The 17,301-nt window shown below is 40.4% G+C and overlaps 1 long non-coding RNA gene across 7 annotated transcripts in view; it reads right to left on the bottom strand.

Annotated features, from left to right (window-relative positions):
- Positions 1-17,301, bottom strand: part of LOC130257536 (uncharacterized) — a 72,631-nt gene that overhangs the window by 15,292 nt on the left and 40,038 nt on the right. For 6 of the 7 annotated variants that reach the window (XR_008841335.1, XR_008841340.1, XR_008841336.1 and 3 more), the window contains one exon: positions 11,945-12,022. This is a non-coding gene — a long non-coding RNA (uncharacterized LOC130257536). Of the gene's footprint in view, positions 1-6,710; positions 7,072-11,944; positions 12,023-17,301 lie in introns of those variants that run through there. The other variant, XR_008841337.1, reaches the window with a different exon arrangement.

Genomic DNA, 17,301 nt, shown 5'->3' with positions numbered 1-17,301 from the left:
CTGTGAACACCAGCCTGCCACCAATCTCTTCTGATGCTGAGGTAGTTAGTACCTGGGACTGCTAAAATACCATAATCAGGGACAAGGCTGAGATATGAAATACAAGTATTCCATCTGCTTAAGCTGAGCAGCTCACAAAACATTAACCAACTGCTAAGTTGCTGCTTTTCTACAAACTGAGTCATCCTCATCACACATTACACTGGGTTTTAAATGATTGACAGGAAAAAAAGCTAAGAGAAGCAGCTATTTCTTTACATTTAGTTGGTTTGTCAGGGCATTTGAAAACTTCTGGATTAAGGTGAAAATGCTTAAGGATTAAGTGGGGAGTGAAGGGAAAGGGAATGAAAACATTTTAGTGCTGTGAATTTAGAAGTCAAGCAGACACGCTCAGGAGAGCTAGCAAGACCTTTACCAATATGCTGTATCTAATCAACAATATCATTTAGAGTTTTCCACTTTATGGAGGAAAAAAAAGTAATGTTTGAAGGTTTCTCTTGCCAGCGCTCTATCTCATCAGGGCCTTAATATACTCAGCGTGTGTTTTGCAAAATGAGATTTTGCAAAAATCAGGGTCACCCCTTGCACCCAGGCAAGAGGTATTAAAAGATATTCATCTTTACAAAGAGTGTCCTGGAATGATGGAAATAAATATTACTCTCAAGAACTTTTGAGAGAGTTACCAGAGGCTCGATCACACCAGACAGTTGTGAACCATAACAAGAGACGACTGGGAATGTATTATTCAAATGGAAGTGCTGATATTGATAATATTCACATTCAAAAAAACTACTGTGAATTGTTTTGATGTTCCTCATCACATGAATAACAGACCAAGAAAAAAAGAGGTACCTTTCTGTACTCCTAATTTATTTGCACTGTGGTAAGCAAAAGGTGGCTTGAGGAGGTCAGGAAATAATTATTTCATTCCTAGGCCTATTGCAGGTGTCTGGTATGGTGTTGAGTACTTGGTTTTCTGTTTATTTCCTCATATAATTTTTTTGGCAGTAAATTATAAACAGAGAGAAGAAAAACATCACATATTATCAGTTTTACAGGGAATACTGGATAGTTCTGTCATGTAGCAGGAGATTAAGGCATCTTCCACTAACTGTAGAAGCTTGGTTTGGAAGACTATAGGAAAAATTAAGGAAGTTTTTCAAATGCTTGAAGTAAGTTTAAAGACCCAAGGGAGGAAAAGGCAAGTAGGAAGAACAAGAAGATTTCATATTATCACTTGTAGGAAGCTGTTTCTTTTGCAGAGACCCCCAGAGCTGGGAAAAAACAAAACAGAGAAAAACCAAAACACAAAAAAGGAAATGGTGAATCATTAATTCTCATGCTCAGTTGTTTTCTTTCATGTTTGCAATTCAGAGTAAGTATTTTATGCCCATTCTGGGACTGGAAACGTTTATATACACAGTACCAGCAGCATCAGCATCATAATAACTGAATAATTTATATTTTAAAAAAAACACCCTTGCACATTTTATAAAACAGTATCCAGGTATTGCTGCATTTGCTCATGTAAAGGGCCACAGCAAATCTCTTCCTAGAAAATGTCCTGATGTTTAGGGGAAACAAAAAGTGCAGTTAGCTAAAGACAATTACTACCTCTAAATAAAAAGTTTGAGGCAATTTCAGTTTATTGGTAAAGATTGGTTCATGTAACACACAAAAGTAGAAGTTATGATTCAGGCATCTCTCTCATAGCTCTGATTATTTCCCTTCAAGCCCAAAATAACAAAAATCCCCTGGCTCGTCTCTGACCAACACGAACTTTTTGGGCAAACCATTGCTACAGGCATCCTCCACTGAGCACCAGTTCAGGGTCTGCCTTTTCAGAAAAGAGGCTACAGAAATTAGACTGATTCTTATGCCAATGAGTTTGTTGGATTAAATTTTTTGAGGTACTTGTTTAAAATAAGGGGAGCAAAAAAAGCTGAAACTAAGGGCATGAAACATCACATAAACTTGATTTACTAATCAGCCAGTCTGCACCCTTCCAAGCCCTGTAAAACACATGTAGGTTAACATTATTAAATCTCACTTAAAAATAGGTTGGTTTTGTTAAGTGTGGCATGATTTTTACTGGGTGTTCTGCTCTCCTGGATCCTGGACCTTGAGAAGCACATGTGAGTACATGTGTCACTTGCTGATGTAGCCACCTGGCTGCAACCCTCCATCAGGTTTTTAGCTATTCCCACTTATTAGTAGGGAGGATTTTTTCTTATTTTAACCTGAACATTGCAAATGCATTTAATTTTCCATTAAAATGCATGCACAATTAGGCATAGCAGCAATGAAACATTCCCATTTGGAAATGTCCTGCCCAAACCCACACAATTCAGTGTCACATTTGGTACCAAGGTTTTTTAGTACATGACAGTCCATTATCCATTAGTTTTGAATCTCTTCTGTTAAATGCCTTGTTTCGGTTAGAAACTGCACAGTAGGAAATTAAAACATGTTGATAGATTGGAAAGTTATTAAGCTTCCTTGCAGTGTTAAACAAGAATTTACAAGAATTCGCTCTCCAGATTTATCAGGGATATATTTACAGTACTTGAGTAAGTGTGAATATTACTCACTGGAGATATTTAGTCACATACTGTATCTCTCTGAAGGGAGACCATATTGCATTAAATGTCTCCACCATGTTCTGTAATTTGAAAGATAAATCCTTGAGTGCTGATTAGTCATATATTGATACAGAACATCTATTATTTTGGGTCTATAAGAAGATTTTCATCTCTGTAATATTAATTTCTTGGCTATCATCATGCTTTTTCTTAGCAACCATCTTTCATTATCATAACTCAGGCCACTCGATATTGTTAAATTTCCTCATGTACAGTGCCAGAAATGGCATTGCAGGTGGGGGAGGTAAATCTTACTTAAATTAAATGGTTTGGTGTGGGCTTAAAACAAGAGCAGATATTGCTAAGGTTTTGTGTGAAGTTTTTCCAGTGACACATTTTGTGGCATTAAGGAAAAAGCTCAGACTCACAGGGACTCCATTTCTACATCCGAAAACTGGGTTGTAATGTAATTTCCCAGTGACATGGGGATACGTTGTTTTTGTTCCCAAATTATTATGTAATATATTAGTTAATATAGGGTCCAATTGCTAAGATCAAAAATAGTATTTAGCACCTCGACTCCCACTGAATTCAAGTATCTGGCTCTGCTTGGGTATCTGGTAAGGAAAAAAAAAATAGCTTCCCTGTCTTGCATGTGTATTTCTGTCTAGTTATGAAATACAGGCAGCAATGGTGACCAGAATAACACTTCAATTTACCAAAAGAAAAGATAAAATAATTTTGATGGCTTTGTAGGTAGTGAGAAATATCAACTATATCTGATACACGAGCTTTACTCAATACTCAAAGCCAAAATAGCTCTCGTAGTCCCATAGCTCAAAGTTGAAGTTAGGAGCAATTTTTAAGCATTGATTTTTGACTAACCATCAGTGTAGCACTAGATTTTTCTGTCTTTAAATCACAGCTGGGAACAGTATTCTCAAAATACTGTGGTTGAGTAAGAATCGAACGAAGTTCCATGGAAAGTTACTTTTCACAATGCAATATTGTTCCTATACATTAGAGAAATACCAGTTCTCCTACTGTCTTCAGCCTACTTGTCAGGAGAAAAAATTGTCATGTTTTCAGTTTTTCTCATTTTTTTTTCTCCTTTCCATTAAAAAGCAAAGGAACAAGATCCCCAGAAAAATAACTGCCCACTAACAAAATCCACACAGGGACCCTAATTTACTTCTGTCCAATGTAAATGTTTTGCAAGTGTTGCAGCAAGAGGAAGATTTACTTTTTTTTCTGGATAACAGGCACAGCGAAGGTATTTGGTGCTAGATGCCCTGATACTGCCCTGCTCACACCTCCCAGCTGTGAGACAGAGGGACTCAGACCCAGGATCTCATCCCTGTGCCTTCCCAACCCTCCTCTCTTTCAGCATAGGCAGCCCCACATCTTTTGTGATCAGAGAAGCTGCTCTAACACCCGCAATTAATTTCTCCTATTGGGACATCATGGGCTTCAAACAGTTCACAAGCACAGCAAAATAGATGGCAAGACTCCAATTTTCTTCCATGAACTTTCTAGGTCAGAAATCAGGTTTTAAGGGCACAGGAGATCATACTGTCTGCCTTGCTCTATAATCCTGGAAAAGAGACCTGTCCTAGGCTGACCAGCTTGTGAATCGAGGACACTGTTTTTCTTTAGTTGGCCCTGAAGAAAAAATAGATTTTTCTTTCGGCTCAATGCTCAGAATTCTTATGGAAATAAAAAAGGTGAAAAAAGGGAATGGAAACAAAAAGAAAAGGGAAATGGAGGAGGAAGGCAAAGGGAAAGGAAAAAGGGAAGGAGAAGGGGAAGGAGAAGGGGAAATGAAAATAACTTCTACTGTGTTAAACGCAGCTGGATATATGCCTGCCATAATTTCACACACAAATCTTAACCTTTCCTCCCTCAGCTCGACCAGACTCCTGTAGTTCACAAAATGTTATCACAGCCGAGTTGAGCTGGCTGCACACTCATGGCCCTCCGAGCACTCGGGCCAGTATGAGACAAACCAGCTGTGCCAAATCCTGAGCTGAAGCATTGCCATGAGGTTCATCTGGTTTAGATCAAAGGCTATAGGGCGACTCTCATCACAAAGCTGGGAATAGGAGACCTTAAACCTTTTGATTCCTGCAGTCCCTCAACCTCCAGATAAATTAAAATATTTAATCAAAATCTAATGGCAGTGATCTTGTTTGTAGAAATGCTTTATTATCCTGTGCATTTTAACCACACTCTGCCTGGTTCCTAATGCGACCTGAAGAACTAGTCGGCATTTATTACAAATGCAAGGCAGAAAGCTTCTGGCTCAGCAATTAATCACTGACATAGAGGAATTTCTTCTCTCCAGGTGGGGAACCCATCCAAAAACTAAGAAAAATAATCGGGCTAATTAATTCTTATCTGCAAAGAGCAATTAGATAAATGACCTAAAAACAGGCCTGTCACCCCTAGTGAGGTGCTCGGCTCCTAAATAGAATAATGTCTCTTTGCCAGGCCATCTCTGCAGTGAAATGGAGATCACAGGGAGGAAGGGGAAAAGACAGCATGTGAGGAGGGAATGGACTGATAGGGGAGTAGGTTAATTAGAGCTGAGACCAGCCATTGATATAAAAAAAAAATTAAACCAAAGCTCTGCACTCGGGTAGATTTGCTGTGATCCCATCACCTTCACAGCTCTGCCTTTGTGCAGCCAGAGGTACTAAGGAGAGTGAAGCCACGTCTCCAAGCTACTTCTGAAGAGGAAAACCACTCACCAGGCTTGTCCACCACTGCCTTGCATTTCACCTTGGTGAGTGGCATCCCTGACATGGCATTCTTATTAACTCTGAGCTGTGTGTCTGCGGCATGGAATGATGGTGCCAAAGTGAGATGCAGAGTAATCGGCTTCAATTAGTTTGCTCCAGCAGATTTCTTCTGGTTTAGTTAGGAAATGTGCAATGCAGAAAACTTCATGAGTGAGCCAAATTAATCTAAGCAGCACAAGTGAGAAGGCAACAAGAGTATTTGTACAACAGACCTCTGGTCAACTCGGCATCCCCAACAAAATCTTGCTGTCCTTTCAGACATCTCATGGCCAGACAAAAGAGGAGAGAATCAAAAGAGGAAAGAAAGGGCTTTGGGGTAAATTCAGATAATACTGAGAATTTGCTTTTGCTCTCCTGTTCACAAATAAGTTCCTTGCTCCGTGGCACAAGGTATCTTTTCCCTGATCCTGCTGTTCTGCTGACTTATGTCATGACACCATGCCATGTCCATGGCAGGAGACAAAGGGAGGCATTGGAGGAATTGATTCAGGCTTATTGAAGTGTATTGAAGTATTATATTGAAGTATAAGCCTAAATGATCAGACACAAAATACTATAGCAGTCAGATTAAAACAATCCACTCCAGTTATAGTTAATCAGGGCTTTAGCCTCCAAGGAGCTGATTTGAGACTAACAAAGTCTTTTCCAGCTCCCAAACCCCATGCCAATCATGTTACTCCTGCCTTGGAGCTGTTAACAATACCAAATACAAAAGTAAATGCAAGTGTGCAGATAGTTTTACTGTTTCCAAGATCCAAAGCTTCTTACAGTAAAAAAAAAAAAAAGACTAAAAAATCACTATCCCTAAGGCCACAGATGCTGGTAAGAGACCTTTGTCTCTGTCTGAAACCTTGTGTGACCAAGGTTCTTATAATTTATACAAAGCAGATGCCTGCTTAAATGCTTTACTCAAAGTTGTCATGGCCCCTACATCCAAGCAGTTAACAATAAATTACAAGGACTAATGGATTAGATTAAGATGCATGAAAACATTGTATATATTCTGAAAAATGATACTTCACAAAAAAAAAAAAAATCCAACAACAAAAAAAAAAAAACCCACTGTAAAAGCCCCCACCAACCTGTGAATGTTTGGAAAGGAAAAGAGATATATATTGCAGTTAAGTACTTTGCTGCTTGCATTGGCTGAAATGTGGCGGCACAACAAAAGCAACCATCTGTGTTTAAACACAAAGGAAGAGAAAAGCAAGTCTGTGTCAGTTTAAATTTATATTTTCCCTCAATGATGCTAATGTGAGGTTTAAGGCAGAGCAGAGCCCACAGGATGCCTAAGGATGTTTCTGGAAGATGGATGCATGTGTGGAAGATGGACAGCTCAGGCCCAGGTGTGAGCTTCTGCAGGACTGGGGATGTTCTGGGGAGAAGGTTTGCTGCAGGAGCACGATTCCTTCCTCAGCTTGTGCTCACTTTGTAAACTTTGCCACAATTCAGAGAATAAAGATAAATAAGTTTCAGTTTGGGCTTTTTGCTGCTTGTCCATTAAAATGGACAAGGCTCCAGGTACAGGCTGTTGAGGGAGGCTAATTGGAAGATTGCTCTAATGAATATTCTCTCTTCATTTTTTGTGAGGATGCAGGAAAGCTCTCAAGAACTGGAAATTCAGACATGGCTGCAGTCCATAGTGGCTACTTGCTAATACTGCTGCATAATAGAAGTGCTGGGAGAATCTGAAAATAACCCAGGAAAAAATGAAAAAGTAGCTGGGAAATTTGCAGGCCAATTGGTGTTTTCAGATACAGTATCTTTACAAGAAATGCCAGTGGCACATTATCCAAACATCAGAATAGAAAGATGGAATGATACCAATCAACACAGATTCACTAATAATTAAATTAAATTTAGTAAAGAAAAAAAATCCAAGTGTGAAAACATCCGAACTGCAGTTTTCCTGCCAAAGTTCTTCCCTTTTATTTCTGAGCCTACTTTGGCTTTATCAAGACCCAAACCAAGATTCATTCCTATATTATCTAGAATATGTTGACTGCACTATACTGGTAATATTCATGGCCACAGTAAAACTAGAGTTACCTGGAACTGAAAAATTTGGGGGCAACTGGTACATAAATGTCCCCAACCCACTGCAAATGTCTGCAAGGGCTGTTTCCTCTACATGCATCCTGTACAAGGACTGGGAGTCAGGAGAAATGCCTTTTTTTTTTTTTTTATCTTTCAACCAACTCACTTATGTTTAATTTATGCAGAAGTAGGTACAGCCTCCTTCAGCACCAGAGCATTAGGGTGTTTTTAATGAATAACTTACTAGAAACAGTCACCTGCTAACAGGTCAGCCTCCCTTTTGTGTTTCACTCTAGTTTCATTAGTAAAGAAAAAAAGGCCTTTGATTGGATTAATGGAAATAGAACCACAGGGTCTAAATTATAAAGTATCCAGTGGTTATTTCTAGTAGCTCCTACTTTCAACTAGGACTATGATTTTTATCATCTCAGGCTCAAAGCTTTTGTGTTTGACTGTCTTGGACTGCAACATGGAAAGGTTTTTCTTTAGCAGAAATCACATTTCATCTTTCTCTCTTCAGAGATGCAGCTAAACAGCCTCTGGCTTTAAGGCTATCACCCTACTTGATCCCTGAGCTGCTGGGGCTGCTCTCAACAGAAACTTCTGAGCAGACTCCCTTTGGTTGTTTGCTTTTTTCTCCCCTCCACTCTCCTCCTCCTCCTTGTATCCCTGCACTACCACCTTCCAGCAAGGGGCTATTTTTATTTATGTATTTATTTCTTTCCATTGAAACTGCAATATGTGGAGGTGGCTACAGGCAGGACACAGAGCCATATGCTCTGCCTAACTTATATAAACAGCATCCTGGGTGACAGCCTTTCCTGGCCCATCTGCAGCTGCCAGGGAATCCATTATTTTTCTGGTCCCTGGGGAGAAAAAGTTCTTGAGCATCATTACTCCTAGGCAAATGTAACTGACTCTACCATGCACCCTAATTTGCTTCCCATAATTATAGGTCGCTCACCCCCCTTTGCTATTTATAAACCCTTTTTATTTATTTTTGTACTTATCAATAATGAATGGAGGCTAGTGAATCATGGGGCTGTAAATTTGAATATTATGAAAATGCTAATAACAAGGTATCATAGGCAGCAGCACCCAGGTCTTATCAGCTGGTCAGATGCTCTATTAAGCAGCCAGTGAGGAGTTCAAGCAAATTGGTTATGTTAATGTCCTGTAGTACTTGGGGAAGACGAGGAGTTAGCAATTAATTTTTTTCCTCCTTCTTCCCAGGCTGCAAGCCGACAAGGCAAATTTATATTCCTCCTATTCTGTGGGACCCCAGCTCGCAAGGGGGGCAAGGTGAAAATGCAAGAGGCTGCCAAGAGCTTTCTGAGATCTAATTGAATGGTGCAACTGAAAAAGCTGCTGGGAGGGCGAAGGGGTGAGCAAGGAATAAATAAATAAATATATAAATAAGCAAGCAAGCCCCAAAACAATGGGAATGAGGTATTCTTCCCCATTCATTCAGCTGACAGTGCTTTTGCAACTTAAACCTGTTTTATTAATTATGTTTGACATTTCCTTAATTAGTTTCATTTACATCCCATCAGCCCCTACCAGACGATTGCCCCATACATCATTTCACCAGAGGACTGAGATGCCTACAGAATTACAAAAACAGCCCCCCTTACTGCAACCCTCAGTAACTCATCACTGTATATTTCACAGATTTTGAGAATTAATCTTTTCACCTCCTATTTTTCTTAAAAAATATATGGGCATTTCATCTTTTTTTTTTTAATTACTATGAAATTTTCAAAGGAATGTGATGCAGGACTAAATTTCTAGTTTCCTTCCACACATACAATTTGCTTTGTTTTGCAGTCCTTATGTAGCCTGACATTGACAAAATATGGACTCTAGTGAAGGATCCAATTCCATGGACTCTGTCTTGGCTCCAGAGCTCTGCTAGTAACCCCAGTGCTTTCCCCAGTTAGCTCTAGAAACTCACAGTATTTTAATTTATAGACAGATTCTTGCTGCCCCCACAGTTGTTATGCAGTTTTCCATATATTGATTAATTTCTACAGAAGCCATGACAGACTTTTTACAACTTTAGTACGAATGAAAGGGGTTTTTTGTTGTCTCATGCCGTTGCTCAGAGCTCTGGCGTGTTTGTCCTACCTCTCTGCATCCCCTCCAGGGGCTGGTGCGTGCGCTGTCACTTTGCACGTCGAGCAGCCAGACACAGGACTGGCATTAAAGCCAGGCATTTTAAAAGCACACAGCATTTTCAAATCAGCTCGGTGCCTTGTGCAAAGAACAGAGCAAGTCACGGCTTAGCAGGAGGAGCATGGAGTGCTTTCAGTCTGGGAGCTGCACAGCCAAAACCACACGGTGCTGCCTCAGGAAATCCAACCTCCTGCCAGAGCAGAGCCCTGCTCGCCCGACCTGGGAGCCACCTGGCAGGAGTCTGGCCCTGCTGCCCACTTGGGCTGTCAGATGTCTGGTGCAGAACCCAGCTCTGCTGTCCTGCTCTCGGCACACAGCGACTGGCTGCTCCTGACTGGGGTGAAGTGACAACCTGTTTCTGCTAATCCCAGAACGTGCTACCAGGAGCTGTCATTTCAGAGTCATCACACTCTCTGTTGATATCTCTGAAGTTAATCATGCAGAAGGAAAAAGCTTGTATTAAAGCAGATAATTATTCCCCAATTCCTTAGTAATACATGCAAAGGAAAGTGATTCTTATTGTTTCGGCAAACTGAGGTATTCCAGCACATTTTTGTTTAATATTGATGCCCAGGTATGTTTCCTCCTTTACACCACCTAGATCAGGGTTGTTACACTGTACAGTGCCTGAGAGGTTTCTTGACTGTGAACTGCTGTACCTTATACTCAGCCCATACTTATGTTGTAACATTGACAATAAGTAACTTGGTTATCTTGATTGATTTGAGAAGTTTATCCAATTAAAAAAGCAGCTGAGGAGATGTTGTCCCTATCCAACCACCTTCCCGTCCTTGCAAGGGCTGTCCAGATCTGTGTGTAACAGCAGCACAGGGATCTGCCAGCTCAAACCCTCCCAATACAAATACCAGATGGACTTACAAGCCCCAATAAAAGAAATATTAATGCAACATATGGAAATATATTCACTAAAAGAAACAGACTCAAAGAAATATTGATGTGCTTGCTTTCTCAGTGGGACTCATTTGTAGGGCAGAGCTTGCTGCAGTCTCTTAACCACATTTCTCAGCCCTTTTGGCTCTGGGGCCAGGTCACGTGTAGCCAGGCAGATATTTCTGAGCTTTCAACAGGATCCAGATGTCACAGATCCTCCTGGTGCTCTGTCCTCTCCAACCTTCACGTGGATGGCCCTAGCCTGGGTTATAACCAACTGTCTCCTCAAATTAAGTCTGCCCAAAACTTTAAGCCTTCACTTTAATAAAATTCTCTCAGCCCTCAACTCTCAGAGGGGAGGCAGAGGGGAGAAGATGGGGGAATAACATTCTCATTTCACCTCAGAGGTTATTACATCTGTGCTTTGGGAAGCAGCAGACATCAGGGCTAGAGTTCCACAGTTGGACTAGACATAGAGAAAAAATCTTGCAATTTGTTCTGAAACCAGAAAGATTTCATCCTGTTTTGGAAGCCTTCCAGGTAAAAGCCATGTCTGGGACCCTCTCCAGATTTTCTGCAAAGCACTGGCTGTTTCATTTCCAGATCATTTCAATCCTCAAGATCAAAGGGAGCCTGATTTTAAAAGCAGGAATTAAGTACTGGTGAAGAAGAAGGCAGCTTTAACTTTGCTGTAGCCATGCACACAATTCACAGAGGAGTTTCATCAAAAAGTTTGGGGGGGTGCTGGTTTTGTTTTGTTGTTTGTTTTTTGCTTCATTCCTTTCCTTCTTGTTCTCTCTTATCTTTGATCCAAGCATTTCCCCAAGACACTGCAAGAACATGGGTGTGAGAGGAATATGAAGCAGATTGTAGGGAAAAGGTTGATAAGTCCCATTCAAAATTTGCTGGTGTTTTTCTTTCTCAAGTATTCAGCCCAGAAGCCGTTCAGAGGAAATTTGGAGAGATGAAGATGGGGGATGAAATGCAGATCCCTGTGGGACCACAAACAGCCCTGGGTGTTGTTCTTTGGGCTCTGGATTCACACAGTGGCTCTTTTTGAGCTCCTTTTTAATAATGTCCTCTTCTGTCACTGATGCTCTTTCATGGCAGGTTAACCTCAAAGGGTTTAGAACATTTCCCAGCTTTCCTGTTTGGATTCCCCTACAAACACATGAACACAAATCCCAATCCCTCCAGTTCAATTATGAATAGTTAAAAACCTCCACTAAAGCAGTTTGGTAGATTTATCAGATGCTGCTTGGGCTTCAGATTTATCTCAAATAGCATCAAATGGCCAAAAAAGAAAAAAAAAATCAAACTATTTTTCTGTCACATGCTGTCATACATTGTCAGGGAACCTTGTGCTGTAGCTGCAGTGAAGTTGAATCTGATTAAAAGATCAGCAAACAAGGCAGGTTGAGGGGAATTTGATCTCATCATTGCTATGCCTGGAAATACCTGTCATCTTCTAGGTTGTCCTGCACTGTGACACTCCTTCTTATCCAGTTTGCCAATGGACATTCATGGTGACATTCTCTGCAAGCAAAAAAGAGGAAAATAAAAAAAAAGAAAAACAGGGATTTGAACCATACCAATTTTATTTTCAAGTTCTGTATTTTTTTTCCTCCGAGATCAAGTCTAAACATAAATACCAATTATCAGAGCTACAGACAAATGAATAATTTGTTGTAAAACAATCCTGATTTATTCAAATGAGAGTAGAGGTGAAATTAGAGCTACGCAGGATATTATGTTAAAAAGCACACGCACACAAAAAGAAAACAAAATGTCTAATTTTAACATAGTGTTGTTATCTGTGATTAATGATTTCCGTGGGTGTATAACTCTTATGCAAAAATGCCATGTAATCATGTACATATTTGATTAAATAGCTTAATTTGTGTTCATTTAAAAAAAAATAAAATAAAGCCAAATAAGCTAGATAATGAGTGGGCGTGTTGTAGGAAAAGCAGATGGGATTTGAGGCACTAGCTGTGTTCAAAGGAAGCCACCAATTTCACTTCAAGAATATTTGCGTATGAAAGCTGATATTTTCTAGAAACATTCATGAGTAGAACACAGAGGGAAATTTTGCCAAATTCTGCTGTTTTTAATGAAGGCATGCGGGGGGGAAAAAAGTTCAGCTGAGCCCAGTTAAATTCCCACTCCATGGGAAGAGCATCTTTATTTATTTATTTTCCTATATTTACTGGGAATGTTTTCTTTCTGTGAGTCAATTATACCTAAAGCATCCTTTTGTTTACTTCTGAGCCTCTGTCAACAATCTCCCCTTCCTTTGCCTTCACCTGTGGAATTAAATAGTTATTTTTCCATCACACAATAAAAAAGACACCTCCCCAGACTGGAAATAATGGGATTCTTTTGTGGCAAAGCTGTGTAAATCACAGTGTCAAATGAATGGACAAAGCTTTAATGGGGCTAATAAACATGTCCCTCTGTATTGAGCAAGGGGACTTTTTATGAAAATGATCAAATAAAGTAATAAAAAAGAAGGGGCTTCCCCTCTGGGTTTATGAGCTCTCTTGTTACACATCATGTATGACACACTGACTGGCAGAATATATGATGGACTGTCATACATTGCAGAATGACTTCAATTAGGATGATAAGATGACAAGTTCCCATAGTTCATATCTGGGCTGGCTGTGGGTTTTTTTTCAATGGGGCTCTTACTTTGACCTCTTTCTATCTAATGTTTGATATGAAATTTAAAGGGCCAGTTGAGGTCATAGGAGACAAAATATGACTTATGTCAGGGGAGGGAGAGGAAGGCTGCTTGTTTCTTTGTTTTCTCTTATATCCATGGGTAGGATCCTGTAATTCAGCCTCTGACTCACTATTGAAAATAATTAATGCCAACAGTTCAACCCACACTCACAACTCCAGAATTATAAACCAACACGTACAGCCTGCCACTCAAAACTGACTGAAAAGATCACTGCAAACCCCCTAAAAACCTACCAACAAATCTGGAGGCACATCAGACAAGGTGACATGTGATCCAACAGCCACAAGTGACATTTATTTGCTTTATGCTGACCAGTCCTGCATGTGGAATTACAGGAAAGACACTGACTCTGGGCCATAAAGACACTCTGGAAGAAGCAGAAGGCTGAAATAATTTGGATTTCTGGGATTGTCTAGCTAAAACCTTGGTTTGAATCTCTCTATTTGGCTGAGACTTGTAGGAAACTTTAATTTGAGGAAGGATTTGTGCCCAAGATGGATGGTGAGGCAGTGCTGTCAGCACTTTGAATCTTAGAAAAGAAAAAAAAAAATTGTAAAAATTAGGAATTACTTAGAGTTTACAGATGGTTTTAAGGGTTTGAAAAACTTAAAATGTTTAAAATAATCCCCCAACAACAGCCAGTGTACAAGCCCTTCTTTTAGGGCTATTTTAGGGTTCTTTAAAGAACTATGTTCCAATGGTCATCAAGAGCAAATATTGCTCTTGTAAGACCCACATATAATACTACTGGGTCAGGCTCAATCTCAGACTGCTTCTTCTGTGGCAGCTATAAAACAGACAGCACGAAGATGGAAAGCTATTCACCCTCTGCAGGGCTAAGCAGGCTCCCTGATATTGCTGATCCTGGGGAGCATCATCTGCCTGACCCCAGGGATGCTCCCTGGCTGAGCAGCTTCTCCTCGCCCACTCAGGCTCTGACCCTGGCATTTTACATGGCTGCATGATTTGAAACAGCCCACCAACCTGGAAAAGGGAAAATGCTTTCCAATGGAAGATCACATATTTTCCAGGTGGCCTGTTCTGAGGATTCAGCATTATTGCAAAGGATTTGCCTTCAAGTCAAAAAGATTGCTTGTGTACGAGTCTCAAAAGCAAATCAGGAAGTGGAAGGAGTGGGATAATGGAGGCACTTATCTCTGCACAAAGTCACAAGTTTGATTTGCATAGATCCTGGCAGAATGACTCTGACTTTGAAGAATGGCACATGTCATGATACGGCCACAGCAAAGAATGCAACTCAAACATGCTGGAAAAGAAAAGCCTCACTAGGTAGAAACTGAATAGCAAAACTCACTTCACTTCTCCTTAGCTCTGAAAAGCCACAAATATCAGGAGGTTCCAGGAAGAATTTCCTGGGATCTACTCCTTGGGATAAATCTAGGTCTAAATCTAGACTAATGTGCCCAGAAGCTCCTGTTGGAGGAAAAAGAGAAAGAAAAAAAGAAAAGAATAAATGGGGAAAATTCAGCTGAGTTTAATCTGAAGAGTGTATCCATCACCAAAAATGATACAAATCAGCTATTACTGGATCATGCAAAGGCAACTCCACTACCTGTGATCCTTCCTTCGCTTTCTAAACCTCTTTTCAGCCCAGCCTAATGAATTGTCAGAACTGTCAGACAGCTCCAAGGAATGACAAATGTCTATGATTTGCTGCTGCTACTCTGCTGAAAACACCTGATGTATATAGTCCTGAAATCCTCTGTTTTGTATTAAAGGCAAGTGTAAGCTGAAGGAATTGGTGTGCATGTAGAGTTATTTTCTTTCCTTTTACATAAATGTATCTTAGCAAAAAGAATATGATAAAAGAAAGTTCATGTTGAATATTAAAGTACTCCTAAATCAGGAAATGTCAAAAAATAAGGCAGAAAATACAGCCTCAACCATATTGAACATTTTACAATCCCATATTTAGTTATATTATTTAATATTGTATATAATAACTCTCTATGACCTGATATAAAACTTGCAATGATATATCTTCCTACTTGCATGATGTTTTCTTAATCAGAATTACAGATAATGCAACACAAAGCATTCTAACTCCACAAAGAAATTGTTTGACACACAATAAGATCAGTCAAATAATTAATCTGACAAATATCAGAGTTTGAGTTATACAGGCTCCAAACATTTATTAACTTGCAGCCAGATTCTGTGAACATTTGTCATTGACTTAAATGGGTCTAAGATTTCACTTCTTGACGAGTGACAGGCCCTGATGGGTATTTAGTCATTTCTGCTATACCAGATTGGCACTGTACTTAATACATTTGCTAATTCTGTCATAGAACTTACTCTCTATAACATTCCCCTGCATCTTCCCTGAAGAAACTCTTGTGAATCTGTCCCTTCAATAACACATACAGAAAAAACATAGTTTTGAAAAACAGACAGTATGACTCTTGCCTAATTAGTCACTTGTCCAGCACTGTAATGCATTTAGAAAAGGCTCCAATTGACTGGGAGAATAATTTTTGCTGCTTCAATGCTTGTTGGATGGTATTTTCACAACAATCACTTTGTTTGTATGACTTTATGGGGAAAAGAGAGAGACACAACTGTGGCACGATCCTTGAAGGTAACAGACAGTGAGAGGCTGATCTGAGTAAGGTTGGGAGTGTCACAAATCGTGTTTCTCAGCTGAAAGACTGGAGACAAAACACTGAGGTTGCAGAAAGATGAACCAACTGTGTAGGAGCCAAGCAGAGCTGACCCTTCCTCTCACTGTCACAACCTGTCTGAGACAGGCTTGGCTGCTGGGAATACAGTCCAGATTCAAAACCCTGCTAAAACTAGGAACCTTAATCAGGACCACGAGGACATTTTGTCATATTTCTTGTAGACCACCTCATTTCCACACTGGGAAGAAAAAAAATAACATGTTTTGTAGGTCAAAAGGCAATGCCAGCCACCCTCCTGCAAGTGTGCACAGTGATCTCTGTGAATGGCAGAGCCAAGGGTGATGCTTCAAAGATGGAAAATGAAGTTGAGCTAGGTCTTAATGTTTTATCAATGTCATTAATGCTTCAGGCTCTCTGCAAGCCAAGAGCATCCTCAAGTCTTATTTCCCAATGAATCAGAAAGAAAATGCTCGCCCAGCCCTTGTAAGTCTAATTAAAGGGAGGGTTGGGAGAAAAAAAACAACAACAAAAAAAAGCCTACAAAATTTAAATTGATTAATTGACTCACATGAAAGGCTGTAAAATGGAAGGCCCCTTTGCTGTGTGTCTCACAATAAAGCTCCCCTGGCACACACTCGCACAGCTGCTACCTTGGTGTGGATGTCTGCAGATGATACAACATTGCCATCCCTCTGGATATCATCCCAACCAACACATTCCTCCTCCAGCCACCCCTGTGAGCCTCCCTGCTTTACAGGCAGGGAACTGAGGCACAGAGAAGACAGACAAAGACCTCCAAGGCATCAGGCTTGCTGGCACCTACTGAAGTCTAGAGAAATCAAGCCTCTAAACGGGGGTCAAACACTGGAGAATTTAATCTAGGAGGCTCTGCCCTTGGTGGTCAGTTCCAATTAATCAGGGCATGGAAAACAGATCCCCACATATTAAGTGGCTGTCTAAATTTTGGCATCCTGCCTCCTCTCCCTTATGAGCAGACGTGGGTTTGGGCCAAGGCTGCCTGAGTGGAGGTACTGGGATGTCAAAGCACCTGGATGGGCTGTGTGAGGATCTCCCAGGGCATCAGTGCTGCTGGAATAGCAAAGGGGAGCTGCTGCTTTCACAGCAATCAGAGCTGAGCTCCCAAAAGCAGCCTCAGCAAAGGGCAGGAGGAAGCTCTGAGACGCTGCTGGTCCCATGGATGCACTGCAAATGAAGATGTGTATACCCAAGCAGGAGGAATAATGAGAAATGTATGCCGAAGAGATTACTGGGTTCCTCTGTTAGATTAACTCGAGTTTGACAGTGGCTGGGTTTGGGAAATCCTCTATGATTTAAGAATAAGAATTCTTCTCTAAGTGGCCTAAAACTCACTGCTATATCATCACTTGCTGTTGTCAAATAAATAATCATGCGAAATCAGC

The sequence above is a fragment of the Oenanthe melanoleuca genome, chromosome 10 (assembly GCF_029582105.1).
Source record: "Oenanthe melanoleuca isolate GR-GAL-2019-014 chromosome 10, OMel1.0, whole genome shotgun sequence".
NCBI lineage: Eukaryota > Metazoa > Chordata > Aves > Passeriformes > Muscicapidae > Oenanthe > Oenanthe melanoleuca.
This window is presented reverse-complemented; position numbering and strand designations above follow the sequence as displayed.